Source organism: Pseudochaenichthys georgianus, chromosome 24 (genome assembly GCF_902827115.2).
Source record: "Pseudochaenichthys georgianus chromosome 24, fPseGeo1.2, whole genome shotgun sequence".
Lineage (NCBI taxonomy): Eukaryota > Metazoa > Chordata > Actinopteri > Perciformes > Channichthyidae > Pseudochaenichthys > Pseudochaenichthys georgianus.
In genome coordinates this window covers 16,551,845-16,570,835 of record NC_047526.1, presented here as the reverse complement: position 1 = coordinate 16,570,835, position 18,991 = coordinate 16,551,845, and the positions used below count along the sequence as shown (strand labels likewise).

The window sequence follows — 18,991 nt, the reverse complement described above, 5'->3', positions numbered from 1 at the left end:
CAGCATTAAGAAAAAAGAAGATGGCAACCTCCTCCACGCCAAACTGCACAATATGAGTCTGGACATACCTGCACTTGAAGAGTTTCGTGAGAACCCCGCCGATGCCATAACAGATTACCTACTCAATCAGGCACGAGACCTCACCATAACTGTATATACATCCAAAGCTGATCACTTTGAGGGTTCTGATCTGGGCAAACTGAGAGCATACAAGTTCCTGAACAACAAATTGACGCTCTTAAAGCTACGACCCCTAACAGAGAATGCATTTTTGCTGCACCTGAAAAGAACGCACACATCGCTAAGCCATAAATCCCCCCATGCACAGAATTTGGATGGTCTCTGGACAATGGATAGTTCTGGTACCATCTACAAAGTCAGCTTGGCCTGTGTCGATGAACAAGACAATCTCATGTGGCTGTCAGAATAAGGCAGTTCCATGCTCCAAGGACAGGCAACAAAATGCAGAAGGCATGCCACACTTGAGAGCAGTGACAGCAGCTGTGACTCAGAAAATGAATAGAAAGCAAAAAGCTTTCTGGGACACTACCATGAATACCACCATGTGTACATTGAAAATATTTGAACTGTATATTCAGTGTAGGTTACTTTTCTCCCTTTTCTTCTTAAAAAATTCACATTTTTCTAGTTCTGAGCCATGTGAATGATTGTTTTGTGTTCATCTTCTGATCATATCTGTTGATATTTAGTTAATAACTAAGAAGAGAGTATGTGAAATAAATGTTTTGCCACCAGGAATTTTGTTTATTTCATGATCAAAATAGGATATTGTTCACAAAAACAAAGACATTGATTTGCACAAATAATAAAAGGGTATTGATTTGACATTAAGTTGAACTTAATGTCAACTTCCAGATAAATTTAACTCAGTTTGCCTTGTCCTTTATTATAACATAGAAAACCTTCAATTAAAGGGTTTTGCAAAGAAAGTGGCGGCCATTTTGAATTACGCTGCCTTTAGCTTTCCAGACTGTAAACTGAAAAATCTGTAAACATTGAATCAATTCAACTTAGCATCGGCAGCAAACCTTGTGTATATTAATGTAAACCCTTCGATATGTTATATAGAAATAATCTTTTAAGTATATTTACCCATGTTGAACACAGCAAACAATCCAGAGGACCACAAGTGCATTGCTTGAAATGGATTTTGCTTTGGAGACAAAAAAGGCACAGCGCCATCTAGTGACCTTATTGAGAACAGGCTTAACCAAGGCATCACCTGAAAGCTTATTTTCTGCTCTTTCAATAGGTTGGCTCAGTTTGTCTTTACCATGAACTGTCACAGAGATATTCAATCAGAAAGAGAATGATGGCATCTGCTCCAGACAGAATTTGTGACTTTTTTTCATATAGGGGTTGCATTGTTTGGACCCTCACTGTAGCTTTCCAGTAGCTAGTTGACCGGGTTGTCCACTCAGGTTGTGATCCTTGAAGGTCCTAGATATGATTTCTGATGGACAACCTTTTACAACATTCCATGTCTGTAAAATGACTTTGCCTCCTGGGTACAATCTGTAAGTTGATGGTCCTGGCTTACTTTACATGACTTCAGATGGTTGACATTACACACAAACATACTATACATATACATGTGTGCACAATTGTAGATAAACAGCACACAGTATATAAACTGTGTGCTGTTAATCTGTTTTTTGAGGTTTTGCTCTATGGTTACTTTTAACGATACAGGTGTGATTTCAGTTATTTTGTATGTTATTGTCAAAGGAACAAAATGAGCAACCCTTTATACTTTATTTGATATTCCTCATGATCTGAAGCATTTGTTACTCTCATACTCTTATTTTCCTCCCATAGTGACTGTATGGATAATCGGAGACAGCTATGTCCGGTTTGGAGCCCAGAGAGCTACAGAGACCATCAGCAGCAACCTTGGCCTCAACCTGAGGGTGTGCTGGTTTGGTTGGGGTGGACTGCGCTGGAGAGGTGTCCTCCCTTTCTTTTCCTACTCCCTGCGAGGAAGAGCAGTCCCGGATGTCCTCCTCATCCACTGCGGCGGCAATGACTTGGGGGATGTGCCCAGTGTTCAGTTGCTGAACCAGATGAAGGAGGACCTGCACCAGATTCACCATCGGCACCCTGGCTTGAAGATCATGCTCTCCCAGAGGCGCCGGTGGAGGGCTGGTGCAAATCCTGTCAAAATTGACAAGGCCCGGAGGTTTCTTAACAGTGTTATGGCTACTTTTGTTCATAGCCTAAATGGTGCCATTGTTGACCACTCCAACATTAGACATGACAGTCCTGGGCTGTTTTTGCGAGATGGAGTTCATTTCACCCCTAGGGGAAATTATATTTTTTTAAAGTCACTAGCCAATTGCCTGAAAGACCACCTCTAAAGACTGTGAACTGCTAAAATGTCAGTATCACTGTTTTTGGATTTGGCCTTTAGAGTATGTATTCTAAGGCCCTTGCTAAGCCCAGACTGTCATGGCTAATGTTGAGTTAGATATTACATCTGTAGCCATAACACTCTTAACATGGCTGCTCTTCCTCTTCCCCACATCCCACCCCCCCTCTTCCCCCAATGGACTCTGCAGCTCTCCAGGCTCCAAAATGTATAATATAATACCATAAAGCAGATTCAGGCAGTAGGTGTACAGATTCACAATGAAAGTATTAGCCTACAGAACAGTACCGCTTCCAGAGAAGAGATACAATTTGATCATTTTACATATATGCTCTTTTTAGGTTTTGAATAAGATTGTAATCCTGAGTTTCCCTATTATTAAAAAAAGTAAAACTAATCTGATTACATCTAAGGATTACACTTTCATTTTTCTCTATACGATCTTGATTCGTGTTATATGTAATCCATTACTATCTAAGCCAATACAAGTCATAACTTTTGGAAAATTGTCTCAAGTTATAAATGATGCCTTCAATCTCTTTCACGTGGAGAAGACATCACATTGGCCGAGGCGTTGCAAATTCCCTCAAGCGTCCTACATGAAAGAAAGATCACATGTTAGAAATGTGTGCACAAACTATTCAGTATGACCCGTCTTGGTTTAAAGCCCAAGTGTAACAGTGAACAGAGGCGGAGTCTGCCTGTTTTCCAATTTGTTTTGCTTGTTGGCTGCTGCTAACCAAACCAACATCCTTCTCACAAGCATTGGCTGTTGGAATGTCATTATGCTCCACATGTGGAACAACAAAGGCTTCTTCAGGTGTGTCTTGTATCATAATGATATTGCTCTGATCAGCAGCAAGACTGTTTTCACCACTACCATGGTCGACATCTGCAACCTCCTCATTGCTATTAACAGTCGAACTAGGACTGTCACTAACCTCGTCATTGCTACTCACCTGCTTTTCCTTCCAGGCTGTTGTTCTTTGTCATTGGTGAAATAGAAAATGGTGGGCACTGCAGTGTTTTTCAGGCATCTCCTTCCCTAATAAAAATAATAAACAAAAACACATAAAATAACTTTTTGAGGTCTGTAGATATTCAACTTTCTTTTGAATAATGTTGTTTTAAATGTAAGAGTGCATTATAAAAGACAATAGAGGGCCAACATGTTAACTATGCAGTTAATCTATTCAACAATTACGTGTTTCCAAGATTCAGATTCAAAGGATTTATGTCATAGGCTACAGTGTAGGAATGGCAATGAAAATCATCTGTCCCGAGCTCCTCCAACAATGCAACATAGTTATATAAGACATAAAACAATAAAAGAAATTCAAAATTAAATTAAGAATAATAAATTAGTGCAGGCAGAAATCTATATACACGTAAATATAATAAGACATATGCAAGAACAGAATGTAAAGATAAATATTGTATAGTAAAAATTAAATTAAATCTTTTCTTTTTACAGTGATAGCTGTTAAGATAAATAAGTTATAAGATGACAACAGATGAATGAATGTTGCTATTAAAATAATGTAAAAAAAGGTAATATAATTCATCTGTTTTTAACATAGAGTATGTGGGGGAAATGTCAATTCTCTATCTATGATAAAGAGTCTTTGCATAAATGGAAGAGAAATGTGATGGTTTGCAAACAAATCAATTTCTATGTTTTTTTACTTAACTGGCAAATCTTAATTTGGCCTTTAATCAAAAGAACATTACTCATCACTGATGTGCAAGCTGTGCCATAACAATTATTTAGCATTGTATGATGTATAACAGATATTTAATTAGTAACAACAATTTACACTCACAAATGGAACCAAGTTATTTTTTTTTTTAAAAAAGGATCTGTACCCATGAGTCCGTGCTGAAGTGATGACTCTCAAAGTGTGCACTGCACAGGCGAGAAGAAACGTTGGGGGTCCATTTATTCCTCCGGATGTTCAGCACCCACTGGTCCAGCCTGTCTGGATCACCTAAAGGAAACCTTTATTCAAAAATACATGAAAACCGACCCAAAGACAACAGGAGGGTTAATGCCATATTCACTTAATAACGCATGAACAACTTTTACAAATATTTCTATATAGTCTGTGTTGGTAAATGTAATCTAGGTTGCACATTTCCTGCTGAAATACATGCATGGGCCTACCAAGTTACTGCGTGGCACTTTGGTTTTGATAAAACAGTGTAGTTCCACTATATAAACGTTACATTCATAATCAAACGAGACAATATGCAAGATAAATAGCTATTTGTTGTTATTCTTAATGCTTGTCATTCACACGTTAAGAAAATAAAATAAGTACCGATACATAGCAGAATAATTGTGGCGATGTTCAGCTTAATAAGCCTTGTTCAACATAATTTCTTTACCTAATACTATAGCGGGCTGCAGCCGAACCAAGTCCGCGTTTCGCTGCATTCCTTGATCTCCAGTTATAACGCCGGGCTCCGCCGCTGGTCGAAGCTAACGGAGCCGCACAGGGCTAGCTACGGCTCCGGTTAGCTTCGGCGACGGACTCCGGCGGCCACCACTGGGATAATTGGGTCCCCTTTTAACATTTGCTCCCATTTAGCATTATGGGCGTCATAGCCATAGACTATAAAAGTCTTACCCAAGGCTGAATCATAAACTAAACTGTATATATATATATATACACATGTATAAAGGGTTACGTCCTTAGCTGGCTAATAAGCTACATAACAAGCTAAGCTAACAAGCACACAAACACCTGCTAACGGGGTTAACATGTATAATATTATCATTTTACTCACCGAAAAAAGCTGAGAGTAGACTTCTTGGAAGTTCTGTTAGTACATTCAAGCGCACAGCACGACATCTTAATTGTCTGGTATATCACCACGAACATGGCTAAAGCTAAAGGGTCAAGTACAGTAACTACGACTAACTAACGTTGTAGCCTCTATGGTTGTAGCCTAGCAGAGTGGACAAGTTGCTGTTAGCTGACAGTGAGGCATGTACGTGTCCATCAACGTGACCACGCCCTAATTAATGCAAACACTTTAAGACCTAATATAAATAAAAGGGTCGTGTTAGAAAACAATTCACTCACAGATCCATAATCATGAAGGTGGAATCTAACTATATCGATAATAAAAATGTATGGAGCCAGGGAGAGAAACATGTTTTTTTCTGCTGTAAAGTTGGGCATTTTAACATGGGGGTCTATGGAAATTGCTCCTTTCTGCAGCCATCGCCTATCGGCCAATATATGAACTGCAGTGTGTGGCACTTCCGTATTGGCTTCCCGGCTGTTCCCCAGAGTTTGCGAGAATGCCGCTTGGTGTGTACACGCCTTACGGCCCGTCCACACAGCGGCGTGCGCTGACACTTGCCGGCGGGCGTGTCTGAAACACGACCAACAACCAATCAGATGAATCTCCCGCCCCTGACACAAAAGCAGCGGTTTGATTGGCTAGAGCTTGTACTGGCATAAGATTCGATTGTTGACGCTTCTGCGAGGCGTCAAAAGTTGAACATTGCTCAACTTTTGCAGCGAGACACGCCAGCGACGCTCCGCGTCGCTTCCCACGATGCATTTCGGCTAAAAGTGACGTCACCCCATTCAAAGTGAATGGTGAAGCGTCAACGCACGCCGCTGTGTGGACGGGCCGTCATGATGAGAGACGGAGTTAAATGCAGCGTGTGGAAATTCCCTCGCAGCCCTTTTGCCTCACAGGCAGCGGCGGCGATGGCGTGGCTCGTCACCATGACGACCATTACGGCACATCACAGAGAAGCCTCTCCCCCCAGCAGTTCCGTGGGATACAAGAAACACTCCTGTCATCCCAGGAACAGTGTCTTGCGCGGTTTTTACCCCCGCTATTTTTCTAAATCTCGGAAAAGAACGGGGGAGTCGCCCCGTTGCTGTACAATCAAACATGTGTTGATTTGCATAGACAACAGGCCACGGCTATGGAAGCAGCCTACCTCAATCGCCAGGGAGGAGTACGATCTGCGCAGCTTCTGAACGCAGCCAGGCGGCTGCTGTTCTGGGCGCGCACACACGTTGCTCTCCATCAGAGCAATGTATATTCCCGGCGAAATTAACAGAGGGGCTCGCAGAACGCAGCAGCCGTTGTATGCGAGGAGTATGGAGACTCAGACCTGTGTCACGCACACTGGCGCCTCAGTGGTGTTACGCGCACTAAAGCAAAGCCCCATTTGAACCTGATCAGGTTCCCCTTAAACTGTTTTCAGCCAAAGTAGTACTACTTTTGGCGCTATCAGAGAAAAGGGTGAGTGATTTGTCTGCTCTCTCTTGCGGCTTTCACACCAGCGCTTTTCAGTTTCTAGTTCCGAGCGGGAGCTTTTCTGGTTCAGCTCCGGTTTCCCTTTTCAGCTCCCGCTCTGTCCACACCGCCCACTGGCGCCCCAGAGCTGCCCCTGCTGCGTCATGACGTCACCGTTTACTTCGCTGATTTGCTCCCCAACGGCAGCCATTACGGCGCTCACAACAACAACAACAACAACTGCGTCGGGTCGATGATCGTGTTGCTTTTAATCACACGAAGCCAGAATAAATTGAATAACGACTTCTCCAACCTTATACTTTGCTCCAGAGTGCCGTGGTTCATTGTTTATTAATGTGTTTCTGCAGCATTTACCGACAGCTGCAGTATTGGCTTCTCTTCCACGGGAGTTTATTCTCCCGTTAGCTCCCGGTTAGCTCACACTGCAGCGGCCGCTCTAAAGTATTCACTGTCCGACTCACACAAGCAGCTGATGCATATCCCCAGTTCCCTTAGCCTAAGTGAATGTGTGTCAGTCTGAATTGACACTGTTTGGTATCACAACGCTGTTATGAAAGTTTCTCTGGTATAAAACGGGTGATATTAGCATAGCAACCGAAGCTAAACTGACTACTTGCATCCGATAGCTGCAATAATACAAAACAACACGTCTGCCTCTCTCCACAATGATCGATAACAGTGAACGGATGGTCAAAGTAAGGTACAAATAAACAGAACCACACGAAGCCTGGTTAGTGTTGCCTGACTTTATAAAGTGTGTTTATAGGCACTACTGCTTGTAGGCAGGCATAACAGTCGACCCATGTTCAGGGGAGGTGGGTTTAGTTTCCTGCACGCCTCGACGTAAGAGAGACGTAAGCGAGGTCGCCTCTTAGCTCCAAAGCTCTTGCCTCTGGACCGACAATATTTTGGAGCTGGAAATGAAGCGGATTCCGGAGCTAAGAGCCGGCGCCGCTGTGGTGTGAACAGGAAAACCCGGCGCATTTCAGGCTCTAGCTCCGAGCCGGAGCTGAAAAGGCGCTGGTGTGAAAGGGGCATCTGTGGCTCCGTCAGCTCTCCGGATCCAAGGAGATGGCAGTTGTTATCTGTGTTGGTTATTCTCGCGTCCAGGAGAGAAGCTTAAAAAGGAGACTAAATGGAGTCTCTGAGATGGTTTCAAATTAGTACTTTAATTAAAAAATAATGGCACGGTTATCTTCACAAACAGAATATTGTTCGGACAGAAAAGCAGCTGTCCTCTGGCTCTCGCTAGCAGAGAAAAAGAGGCCGAACCCCTCAGGTCAAGCTTGTTATATATCCTCTGCTGGCTCCTCCCAGCGGGCCGGCTCTCGACGTTTTAATGTCCGTTGTTTCACATATCAGAGGATATTGTACATTCAATATATCTAAACACGCCTTTTCTCTTCCTTAACTCTTTCATGACTTTTCATTTAACACATTCTAAACACTGTAATCAATACTCCAAAAAATACAGGAAATACTCCACGGCAGATTGGTTTCCGTTCGTTCCTGATGTTGTCACATGCTACCCACATCTGTAAACAATAACGTACTCAAATAAACTGTACCTTTATTTAATATTCAACAATAATAATATCTCAACATCTATAGTTGTAGTGTCGAAATCAGTAGGTTTCGGTGTGCAACATCATATCACATCGCTGCTAAATTCACCTCTGTAGTAAATGGTATATTAGCCTCATGCTAAATGCTAACCGGAGATCAAGGATTTTCAGAATAAAAGCTTAACAACTGGTTGTGCACAATAACTTCTGGTTTTTCAGTATAAAACAGCATTTAAACTGAAGGTATGTTTAAGGTACATTATGCTATCAAAACATTGATTTTAATTTCTAACAGTCCCTCCTTACACACCTAAAAGGTGTGTATAATACTGAAATCAATGAGTTCTTCATCTGAACTCTACATAACTCATATCAAAAACATACAATCAAATGGAATGGTTCAAATAGCCTCAACTTTACAAAAATACAAAAATACTTTGACTGTGTTCAAACATAAAAGTGTTCCCTTGTGCATAACTTCTAATGTTAACATTCAATATGGTTCTTCAAAATAGCAGCAATGGCTTGGTATCAGAACATTTCTTCCTCCCTCCTTTCACAGAAACCGTTCTCATACCACGCTCAGTGTTAAGGCACTTGTTTTTACAAAGTGAAAAAAACGACCCACTTTAGAATAGTAATGATTCTAAAATACATGAAATCTACCATATAGAACAGTGAAAAATAATAAAAATGAAATAAACTATCTTGGACCAGTGTGATGTAATAATAAAAATACAAATACACTATCTTTGAATAGTATAGAGTAATAATAAAAATAAAAATACACTATCTTGGAATAGTATAGAGTAAATTGAAATAAAAATACACTATCTTGGAATAGTATAAGTAAATTGAAATGGATTCACTCCATTTTAGCATTTTATTTTGCTCACTTCTTCTCATGATTTCATCATTTAAAGAATCACATCGGCTGGACATTCATTGAACAACCTCATCTCTGAACATCCATATCATTTAACATCATTCAAACTAACTCATCATTTTCATCAACATCTGTATACGGGGGTGGGTCGTCTTGTTCTACTAGCATTTGTAACTGTCTCCTCATGAGAAATGTACCCTCCCTCCTTTCATACCATTTAAGGTATGAAAGTAATATGTTCTCTAGAAGAGGCCGTCGTGATCAATCGGTATTTTAGGACATGGAATTAATGCAACATCTAGGCCTCCCCTATCATACCCTGGAGCCTAAACTCCCCCTGGGACTGCATGGTCTCTTAGCCCTACTGGCTTTGGGGTGTTTCGCCATGTTGATTAAAAACATCACTGGCTGTGCTAGTGCACAGGTCCCAGCCCAATCCTGTGGCAAGACTGAGTACAAGGTTTTAGTTCCACAGTACTACCAAACATCTACTCTGGGGTACGGCATTTTAGACAGTCATTTCTGGGAGAAGATTTTGGTCAGTTACAACAGTTGTAGAATTTCATCACTTAAAAGTTCCTACTTTGGGCGGTCTGTTCTAATGCAGTGATAAAGTCCCTGAAATGGTGTGAAAACCGGTGGAATATCACTAACGCATTACACAAATTTATTTTCAATTCTGGTCTACTTAAATAACTATAATGACCCCTTTTAACAGTGTGTGGAACCTTGGGTGCCTGAACCTTGGGTGCCTGCGCATGTGATAATTACTCCCTCCTCATAACGTACTAAAATAACCTGTACCTTTATTTAATATTCAATCAATAATAATATCTCAACGTCTATAGTTGTAGTGTTGAAATCAGTAGGTTTCGGTGTGCAACATCATATCATATCGCTGCTAAATTCACCTCTGTAGTAAATGGTATATTAGCCTCATGCTAAATGCTAACCGGAGATGAGGGATTTCCAGAATAAAAGCTTGACAACTGGTTGTGCACAAGAACTTCTGGTTTTTCAGTATAAAACAGCATTTAAACTGAAGGTATGTTTAAGGTACATTATGCTATCAAAACATTGATTTTAATTTCTAACACAGTTCAGCTGTTTTACGCCCTAACCCGGCTTCATTCCTAAGGTCATCACAACTCTTTTAGGTCAAGAGTGATCACCCTGGCTGGCTTATTCCCCCCTCCTTACAGGTCGGAGGAAGAAGCCACGTTTCATCTCCTCTGTCCTGTGCGCGCGCTGTCTTGCTATGTGGCGCGCACGGCGGCCTGGCGCCGTTCTCAGCGCCTGTTTGTGCACTATAGAGAGCGCTCGATCGGGCAACCTCTGTCTGCACAACGGCTGTCACACTGGCTGTGTGAGGCTGTGTCACAGGCATATGTTTCCTCTGGGGTGGAGCCCCCGGAGAACATCAAGGCGCACTCCACCAGAGGAATTTCCTCCTCCACGGCTTTGCACGGAGGAATGTCAGTGGAAGATATTTGCACTGCTGCATCTTGGTCTTCCCCCTGTTCATTTATTCATTTTTATTTGAGGGATATCTCCCATTCCTCTCTGACACACCCTGTACTGGGTGTCCTGTCGGAGTGAGTGACGTCAGGGAACCAGCTGTGCGCCTCTCTCCTGCCTCTCGGCACGCGGAGAGCGGCCCTTTTCCCCTCTTATAGGAGGGATGTTCCTTTTTCCTCTGACACACTTTGTACGGAGTGCCTGGTCAGAGTGAGTGACGTCAGGGATCCAGCTGGGCGCTCTCCTACCTGTCTGACATGCAGAGAGCTGCTGTTCCCCCTCTATGATCGCTGGGCAAGGTGAGACCTTCGTCTCTACTTTCTCACAGCGGCTGGTATGTATTGTTCCCAGCCTTCACCCCATCGGGAAGATAGGCATGTTTTGCTATGTTCCAGGGACGGTGATGCGCCATTACGCATGGCACAACAGGCAGGGGGTGTTATTGAGCAGGTGTGTCTGTGCTTCTAGTGCCGGGCGGACCAAGTGGGGCGCAGACTACATCATGCTTCGCCCTTAACCCAATAGCGATAGCCTTAGAGGGCGAAGGCATATACGAAATAGACCTGAGGTTACCTACTGTAACCCCAGCTTCTATGAGTAAATGGCGCAGTCCTCTAAGTGCTGGGCCCCACTGGCTCTACGAATAGCTGAAGAAAAGTTATGTGGTATGGGAGCAGATTGTCGGGCCTCCTTCCTATTTATACCGGAAGGAAGCCCGAGGGTGGGGCCCACCTTGCGGGTGGGCGTGGACTACAAGTGTTTCAGTGCTGCGCGGGGGCACAGGGGGATTACCCAATAGTGATAGCCTAACCCCCTAATCCCACCAGGAGCGTCTGCGCTGCGCTGCGGCATTTTTAGCGATCGCGGCCACTCTAGTCAATGGGTGCTATTCCACCAGACCCGCTGCGCCGTGGCTCGAAGCGTCCCAGAAGCTCCTCGCCGCAAGGAATTTCTAAAATATAGGATGAATCCTATTTTTGACGCGGCGCAGCGCAGGCAGGAAGTGGAACGTTTATCCAACAACTGCGAGACTGCACACACGACGCTCCGCTTCCGCAACGTTACGCGACGCAGACGGACCCGGTGGAAACTAGGGGTTAGAGGGCTGCGCCATTTACTCATAGAAACTGGGGTTACAGTAGGTAACCTCAGTCATCATACCAGCAATGGGTCTTGCTTGTTCTTTCGCTTCCCGTCTGATGAAAGGACCAGGAGTGGCTGGATCAAGTTAGCTACCTAGCTAGTAGCTAGCACATTAGTTAGCATTACAGCCTTGTCATTTTTATTAGCCTTAATATGAAGTAACATCAAGAGTATTCATATTTCGTGAATCCTTTGAAGAGTTCTGTCACCGGTGTGATCATTCTATAATACACAATTTAAGCCCGGGGGAGAAATGCTAACGCTACATTAGAATCGGCGATCTGTTCTACTTCATGCTATCTACACAAATGGTTGACATTAAACATTAAAAAGACCAGGCAGTTCAGAGAGAACCAAAGGAAGGCATGCAGGCAGGCAGCTTTGCATGACATTCTTCTGGACGTGTTTCATTGTGGTGATAGTGAGGGTAGTTAATCCCTTGTTTGGCAAGACAGTAGTGACGGCCATCTTGGTGACGTGTTTTTGTTGTGCTAGTCTGCGAGACCAGAGATGTAGGCCTAGTTCATTGAGCGGTTTCACACAACAAATGTGTTACTTCACAGTTTTACGACACATTTTTATTTTGTTTACTTGCAAAATTATCTTTTAAATTGACAAACATCATAATTCGTGGCACAATTCAAACAGGATCGAAAGATAATCATTCTCTCTCCGTTGACTTCAATACATAATTTTTCCGAAATAAGGACATGGAGCTCCCCCGGAAGGGGATGGACTTCGCCACTCTATAATGATGCTCAAGTACAGGAAACCTCAGATTTACAGATGAATGTGTAAACAGCTTTTTAGTGCACATACATCAGGGTGATGTACAGTACACTAAAAAGCTCAAACACAGTAAAGCTCAAACACCAAGGAGAAGATAAATCAAAACCCATTTCTGAGCAGAGGGGCTTTAAATATCAGTACATTTTATTCAGGCTACGGTTACATTTATACAGACACAGATACTTATTGTTAACTGTAGATAACAGTACTATTGGACAATATTTGCAGTATGTACATCACAAGAGTTGTAACACGAAATATTTAATCTTGTAATCTTTTCACAGGACTGATTTTCAGTCACCCAGATGAAATTCCAGGGAGGTCAGAGGTCACAATCATCTTCTTGTCAGCACCTTTTGAGCAGTTAGAGTCCATTTCTTGCTTCAGATGCTTGTTGAAAGAACCACACAGTTGCATAAAAGTAGCTGCCATGTCACAGAACTGTAAGGTTAATGATCTATTTTAAAGAAAATAAATATATATATTTTTAACGCGGCTCCATAGCAGAAGATTTGCAGTAAATGTTAAAGGAACATGTCAGAGCTCGAATATTTCTTAGAGGTGTAATAATGTAATTGGCTGAGTTAGGAAACCACAGTTGTTGTAGCTAAATAACCTTTAGCAACCTGATAAGATCAAGAAAGGAAATACATTTTGATTTATTTATCTATGATTATGATGTTTGATCTGCAGGTCTTATCAACCGTTATCAGTGACTCAACATGCATCAAGGTCAGACTCAACCAATACAACAAGACTTCTGCCTCTGAAGTGCAATCTCCGCTCTGCAGGTATTTACACCGTCGGTCTGTTTTCCTGCATCTTATTTCAGTCACACTTCTCCACCTCTGCCGTCTCCTGCTTCGTCACATTGTCCTCAGCTTGTTCTTTTTGCGTGACATTTGTTCTTTCTGAAACTGTCCCGAGCACCTTGGCGCTGTGCTCTTGCGCCTTCGCTCGCAGCGCAGCAATACTGTTCTCCCTCAGTAACTCTTTAGAAATAGGTGTGTTAGTTGTGTCTTTCATCCTTTCTCCGCCTCTCCTCCATCACTTTGTCCATTGGTTTCTCCTGAGTTGGTGGGGGTGGTGTCAGGCTGCAGGATTTCCAGGAGAGGTGTGTGGGATATCAACTGACTTCTTGTGCATTCCTGAAGGGAAAAGACATTCAGTTCAGTTAGAGTTTGCAGAGCAGGCTTAGATAACTGAGTGTTTCCTTGTGAAGTTTAAATGTCCTGATGCTTTTGGTTGATTGTGTACTGAGGTGTTTGACATTGGAATAAAGTGTGAAAGAGAAAGAGGATAGATCAGTGAATAGAACCTCTTATTCAATTAGAGGCAGCTAATTGATTTAAACCAATCAATTGACACGAGGGGAGCGGGGACATTTGGTCTAATCTGTCCTGATTAAGTGGGATTATCACTGTATCGACCCTTTATTGACATGCTGACACTTTTATTGGCTCCTAACATGAGCCGGGCTCAGCTCCCACTTCCTGTTAGAACCAATCATAAACCCTGCATCAAACACCACGACACAGACTAATATAGAAAAATGATGTTCATGTCAACAAGAGCAGATTTCTCCAGGGAACACGCTCTCATTTTTGAAAAAGAAATGGGCAAATAGTACGTGTGTATTAAAAAATGAACAAAAATGTATATCTGCACCAGACAGACGGAATGAGGTAACTTCTTTAATCCGTGTAATACACAAGACAAATCTAACGTTAATTCCATATTTATTCAATTAAAGCTCAGTACTTCAATCTTTAAATACTTGTATGCAGGGTGTTACTATATGAGACTGATGAGACCATATACAAAGTTTATATGGGAATATGATTATTTTGGCAATCTTTGTAGAGGTTATATTATATGATATTAGTAGACCTAGTATTACTGTGGTTTTATTACCGATAAAATCTGAAATTCTCCCAGTGAACATGTTACAAAATCATATTACCTAATAACCACGGGGCGTAGGAGTCTGTGACGCCCTCTTGGCGGACTTGAGGATGGACTCGGGGAGGGGGATGAGGTGACGCACCATGGCTCCGTACAGGCAGTACTCCGCCATCACGCTGCTGCGACCCCAACACTTCTCCCTTTTTCCTCCACTTGGCCCTGCGGTTCTGAACCACACCTGGAGAAATGAAGGGCCAGAGAAAGGATGAGTTTAGTTGATCACTTTAATGCTTGTTCTCTGCAGTATGAGACATTAATATATATATATCCAACATTTATGATTCAGGCTACAACCAAAACATAACAGCCTTCCACTCAATAATCTCTCTGTTTGAGCTACACTCTGCAGGATGATGTATGTGCAGAGTGTGACACTAGAAGGCTGTTTTCACATTCAACCACAAAAAGGGAGAGTTTTTTCTCTTTAAATCTTTAGAGTTTACAGTGCGTTGAACCAGAATGAAATCCTCCAGCTTACACCGAAATAATGTATTTCTCAGCAAAGTATGGGAGATATATTGTGATCGAGCTAAATGAATAACATTCCTTGTTTCTTGTCCTAAATATTTGTCTTTTGATAGGTTAAAAGGTAGTATTATAGACATATCAATATTTATATATTTATAGCCTCTGGATTTTTTTTAAAAAGAGAGAAAAAGAGATTTATTAACAATGAATTGTATTTTCTAAATACAGAGCTAAATTAGATAAATATTATTCAAAGCAAAATGTTGCCTTTTTTTGGATGCATCCTAAAACCTGACATCTATCTATATCTATAATTAGGATTTAACTTTTTTTTAAATCCCAATGAAACATCCCCTTTTCCTTTGTAATCTCTTTGTAAAAAGCGTTAACCTTAATTCTTCCTTGAAGCTGTAACAAAACAAAGTCACTCAAAGAAGGAAGATTTTACCGTCTGGACAAGGAAATAAATATCAATGGAACAATGACATCTGCTGGATGATTTAATGAAAAGGTTTTTTATGAAGAAGACTGGTTTTGAGATTCCCATTGGCCTTTACTCAGATGTTCTGGTAATAACCTGTATTTTTTTCAAAAGCCCTGATATTTCGAGATAAATACTTCATTGCTTCATACAGTATAAACTACATGTTGTCTTTTGTCAGTTGTTTGTGTGCATGCCTGTACATTATTCTCCTCCTGTCTCCTCTACTGCCTAAATTGATTTCCACCAAGTCGGGCCTCCAACAGCCTCAGCCAGCTTGTGAATATGGATGAGGACAACAGGAAAGAAATGAGCATCCTAAAATGGGCGAGGAGGCAGGATGACATTGTAGGGTATGGTTTGTGCTGGGAAATGTGTGCGTGCGTGTGTGTGCGTGTGCGTGTGTGCGTTTCACAGCCCCTGGAATGAAAAACGATCAAAGCCGAGCCTGGAAAGCTATTCAGGTAGATCTGATGATAACCTCCATCTCATAAAAAGATGGGCCTTCAGATGAGCAATCATGCTTTCTGGACAGCAACCAGTTTGAGTGTGCACGGCAGTGTGTGTGTGTGTGTGTGTGTGTGTGTGTGTGTGTGTGTGTGTGTGTGTGTGTGTGTGTGGGTGTGTGTGTGTGTGTGTGTGTGTGTGTGTGTGTGTGTGTGTGTGTGTGTGTGTGTGGTGTGTGTGTGTGTGTGTGTGAAGTGCTTCCTGAGAGAGGGTGACCCCGGGGGCGAAGAGGCTGATTGAAAATAAGTTCATTTCCACGGCCGATCGATGGGAGACAGGCGCTCAAATATCACGGGAAATTAAAATGCTCATAGCAGCGAGGCAGGGCCTCTGCTCAGCTGCTGACCCCTGCTAATTAATTTCTATGTAGTTATCATTTCATCTCAGGGCCCGTCTCTCACAGGGAGAGAGGTGATAAGTTCTCCTCAATTAACTAATTACTGCTAATGTGAAAGCAGAAGGCGGCGTGAGGATGATGATGGACAGCTCTACCTGAAGATCATTTTCTAACCTGAATTCAGCATTCACACTGACTGATAGTCATTTTAGCCTCGAGAGTTTTAATTATTTACTATAGCAGGAAATATCTGAATGATTTGACTAAATACACTTTTTAGTTATCCTTTTTTCTCTCTCTCTTACTGCTTCTCTTTTATGTCAATGAAAGCATATTTAGAATGTGAAATGTAAGGTACAAAAGCATGCATGTCCTATTTATATATATTTGGTCATTATGGTATTTTCTTACTTGCTGGTTTATTTCTATTTCTATTTGAGATGTTTATATTTTAGAACTGTATTTAGTTTTTTATTATGTGCAATGCCTTGTTTTGTTTTATGTTGCTGCAACTAAAAAAAAAATGAATAAAGTACATTTTATCTCATGTCTGCAAACTGCCCAGATGTTATTACACACCTGTATTCTGTCCTCTGGTAGCTCGGTCTTCATGGAGAGCATTTCTCGGGCGTACACATCTGGATAGTGGGCTTCATTAAAAGCTTTCTCCAGCTCCTCCAACTGATAGGAGGTGAAAATGGTTCTGCGGGCAAAACAAAAAAAGGATATATTATTGTTTCATCCATTTGTAATTTGGATTTCTCTGTGGCTTCTTACTTCAATTTTGAAGGCTATATTTAAAAATATCAGTCAACAGCCCACATGTAAAAATAAAAACGAAACAATACCCTTGCACTGAAATTTAAAATGAAATGAAGATGGCAACTTATAAAAAGTGTTTTTTTTTGTGGAATACAAGTAGAAGTAGAAATGTAGACGTCAGAAACAATAATGAAAATAACAAGTCGTTCTTCTTTGTTTACAAAATGCATGTAAGAAAAAAAATGCATTTGATTTTCTTCCAAGGCAAGGCAAGGCAAGTTTATTTATATAGCACTTTTCAGTACGTGACAATTCAAAGTGCTTTACAAAACAAATTAAAATACTTTTTAGGAATAAATAAAGGCCTTTTCATTATTATCTTTAACGAAATAACTGGCAACAATACGATTGTGTTATTTCTATATGCATTTCAAGCTAATACCATATTAAAAATAGGCTAACAGCGTATTATCAAAATCACACACACTTGGATTTAAATAGGCCTCGTGTGTTTTGTATGTTGGTGGTCTTAAATGTGACACCATAAGAACATAGTCAAATGATTTCCCTAAATAAAAGCCTATATTTAACATCGCAAGTCCCACAAATAAATACATATATAGACATCGTTATATTATTTTGTTTTCATTTTCGTTGTGTTTTACCTGTGTCGTCTTTTCTTCCGTTTCTTGCTCTGACTCATGGATGATTTGGAGAACTTCTGATCACCGGAGGAGAGACTCATGTCATCGGAATCTGCGAGGAAACACATCAGAGAGCAACTCAAAATACGGCAAACAATAATAATAATAAAAATAATAAACTATACATTTAATTTATAAATGGTTATTTAAAAATAAAAGTCAGCTTTCCTGCTTTAAATTATTTCCATTATTGGTTCTCCGTCGCGTATTCTCCCTATTCATTGGATAAATGTAACCTAAACATTGACCACAATTAGTATGAAAAAACTGTTTCCTATAAGATGCATTTAAAAAGTTGTTATCCCTGGTGAAATTAACTTTCAGTCTCAGCAGTCGTTATCACTCGATCACATTGCGCAGATGCTTTCCATTTTTATTTGCAAGAAATGTCTGCGATCCCCTTATTTTAGACTGTTAATAATAAACACATCATGAATACTATGGTATATTAACACCTCCACCAGAACCCACATTATGTCCCAGAGTGACCGGGCCTCAGTGTGTGTGTGTTCAGGACTCACCCGAGCTGGCGGAGTGCTGCGCGTCCATCTGTGTGTCCATACGCGGCGCACGGTGCAGCGGCTGCAGGTGCACGTGCTGCGCCTCTGCCAGCACCTCCAGGAAAGCAGGTTGGCTGTAAAACGAGTGTATTCCCTCTGGTCCGAGCAAACCCATGCCAACCCCGAGACCCCCGAGACCCCCGAGACCCCCGAGACCCCCGAGACCCCCGTGTCCGAGGGCCGACCTGGCGGCCAGGACGTGCGCAGTGTGCGGCAGAGCCTCCAGCGGCCTCCGGGGCGCCGCCGGAGGATCCTTGGTGAGGCCGAGCAGCTCCTGGATCCCGAAGCCCGTGCGCCGGTGCACCGTGGGGGCCATCTTCCAGCCTGGATGCGGATGCTGGGAAAGCCCGTGGTTCACGCTGGTGTGTGAGGGTGGTTTCTGTTTATTCTCAGTGTCAGAGAGCACAACTCCCTCCTTCCCTGTCATGGTGTTGAATATTTTGCTTTTCCTCTCCCTCCAAAACAAAAAAGAGTCCCAGACGCAATCAGCCCGGTGATGCTGCTTCTTTATCTCCCTGCCCTCCTCTCTGCTGCGCTTTTTAACCAGCAGGCAACAGGCGGCAGCCAATCACAGGAGGGGGAGACTCCACGCTGAAGTTTGCATGAGCCCCCATGGTTTATTAAAGT

General features: G+C 42.0%; 1 pseudogene; it reads right to left on the bottom strand.

Annotated features, from left to right (window-relative positions):
- Positions 1–13,408: 13,408 nt before the first annotated feature.
- On the bottom strand, positions 13,409–18,791 carry LOC117440346 (visual system homeobox 2-like; annotated as a pseudogene).
- Positions 18,792–18,991: the final 200 nt, after the last annotated feature.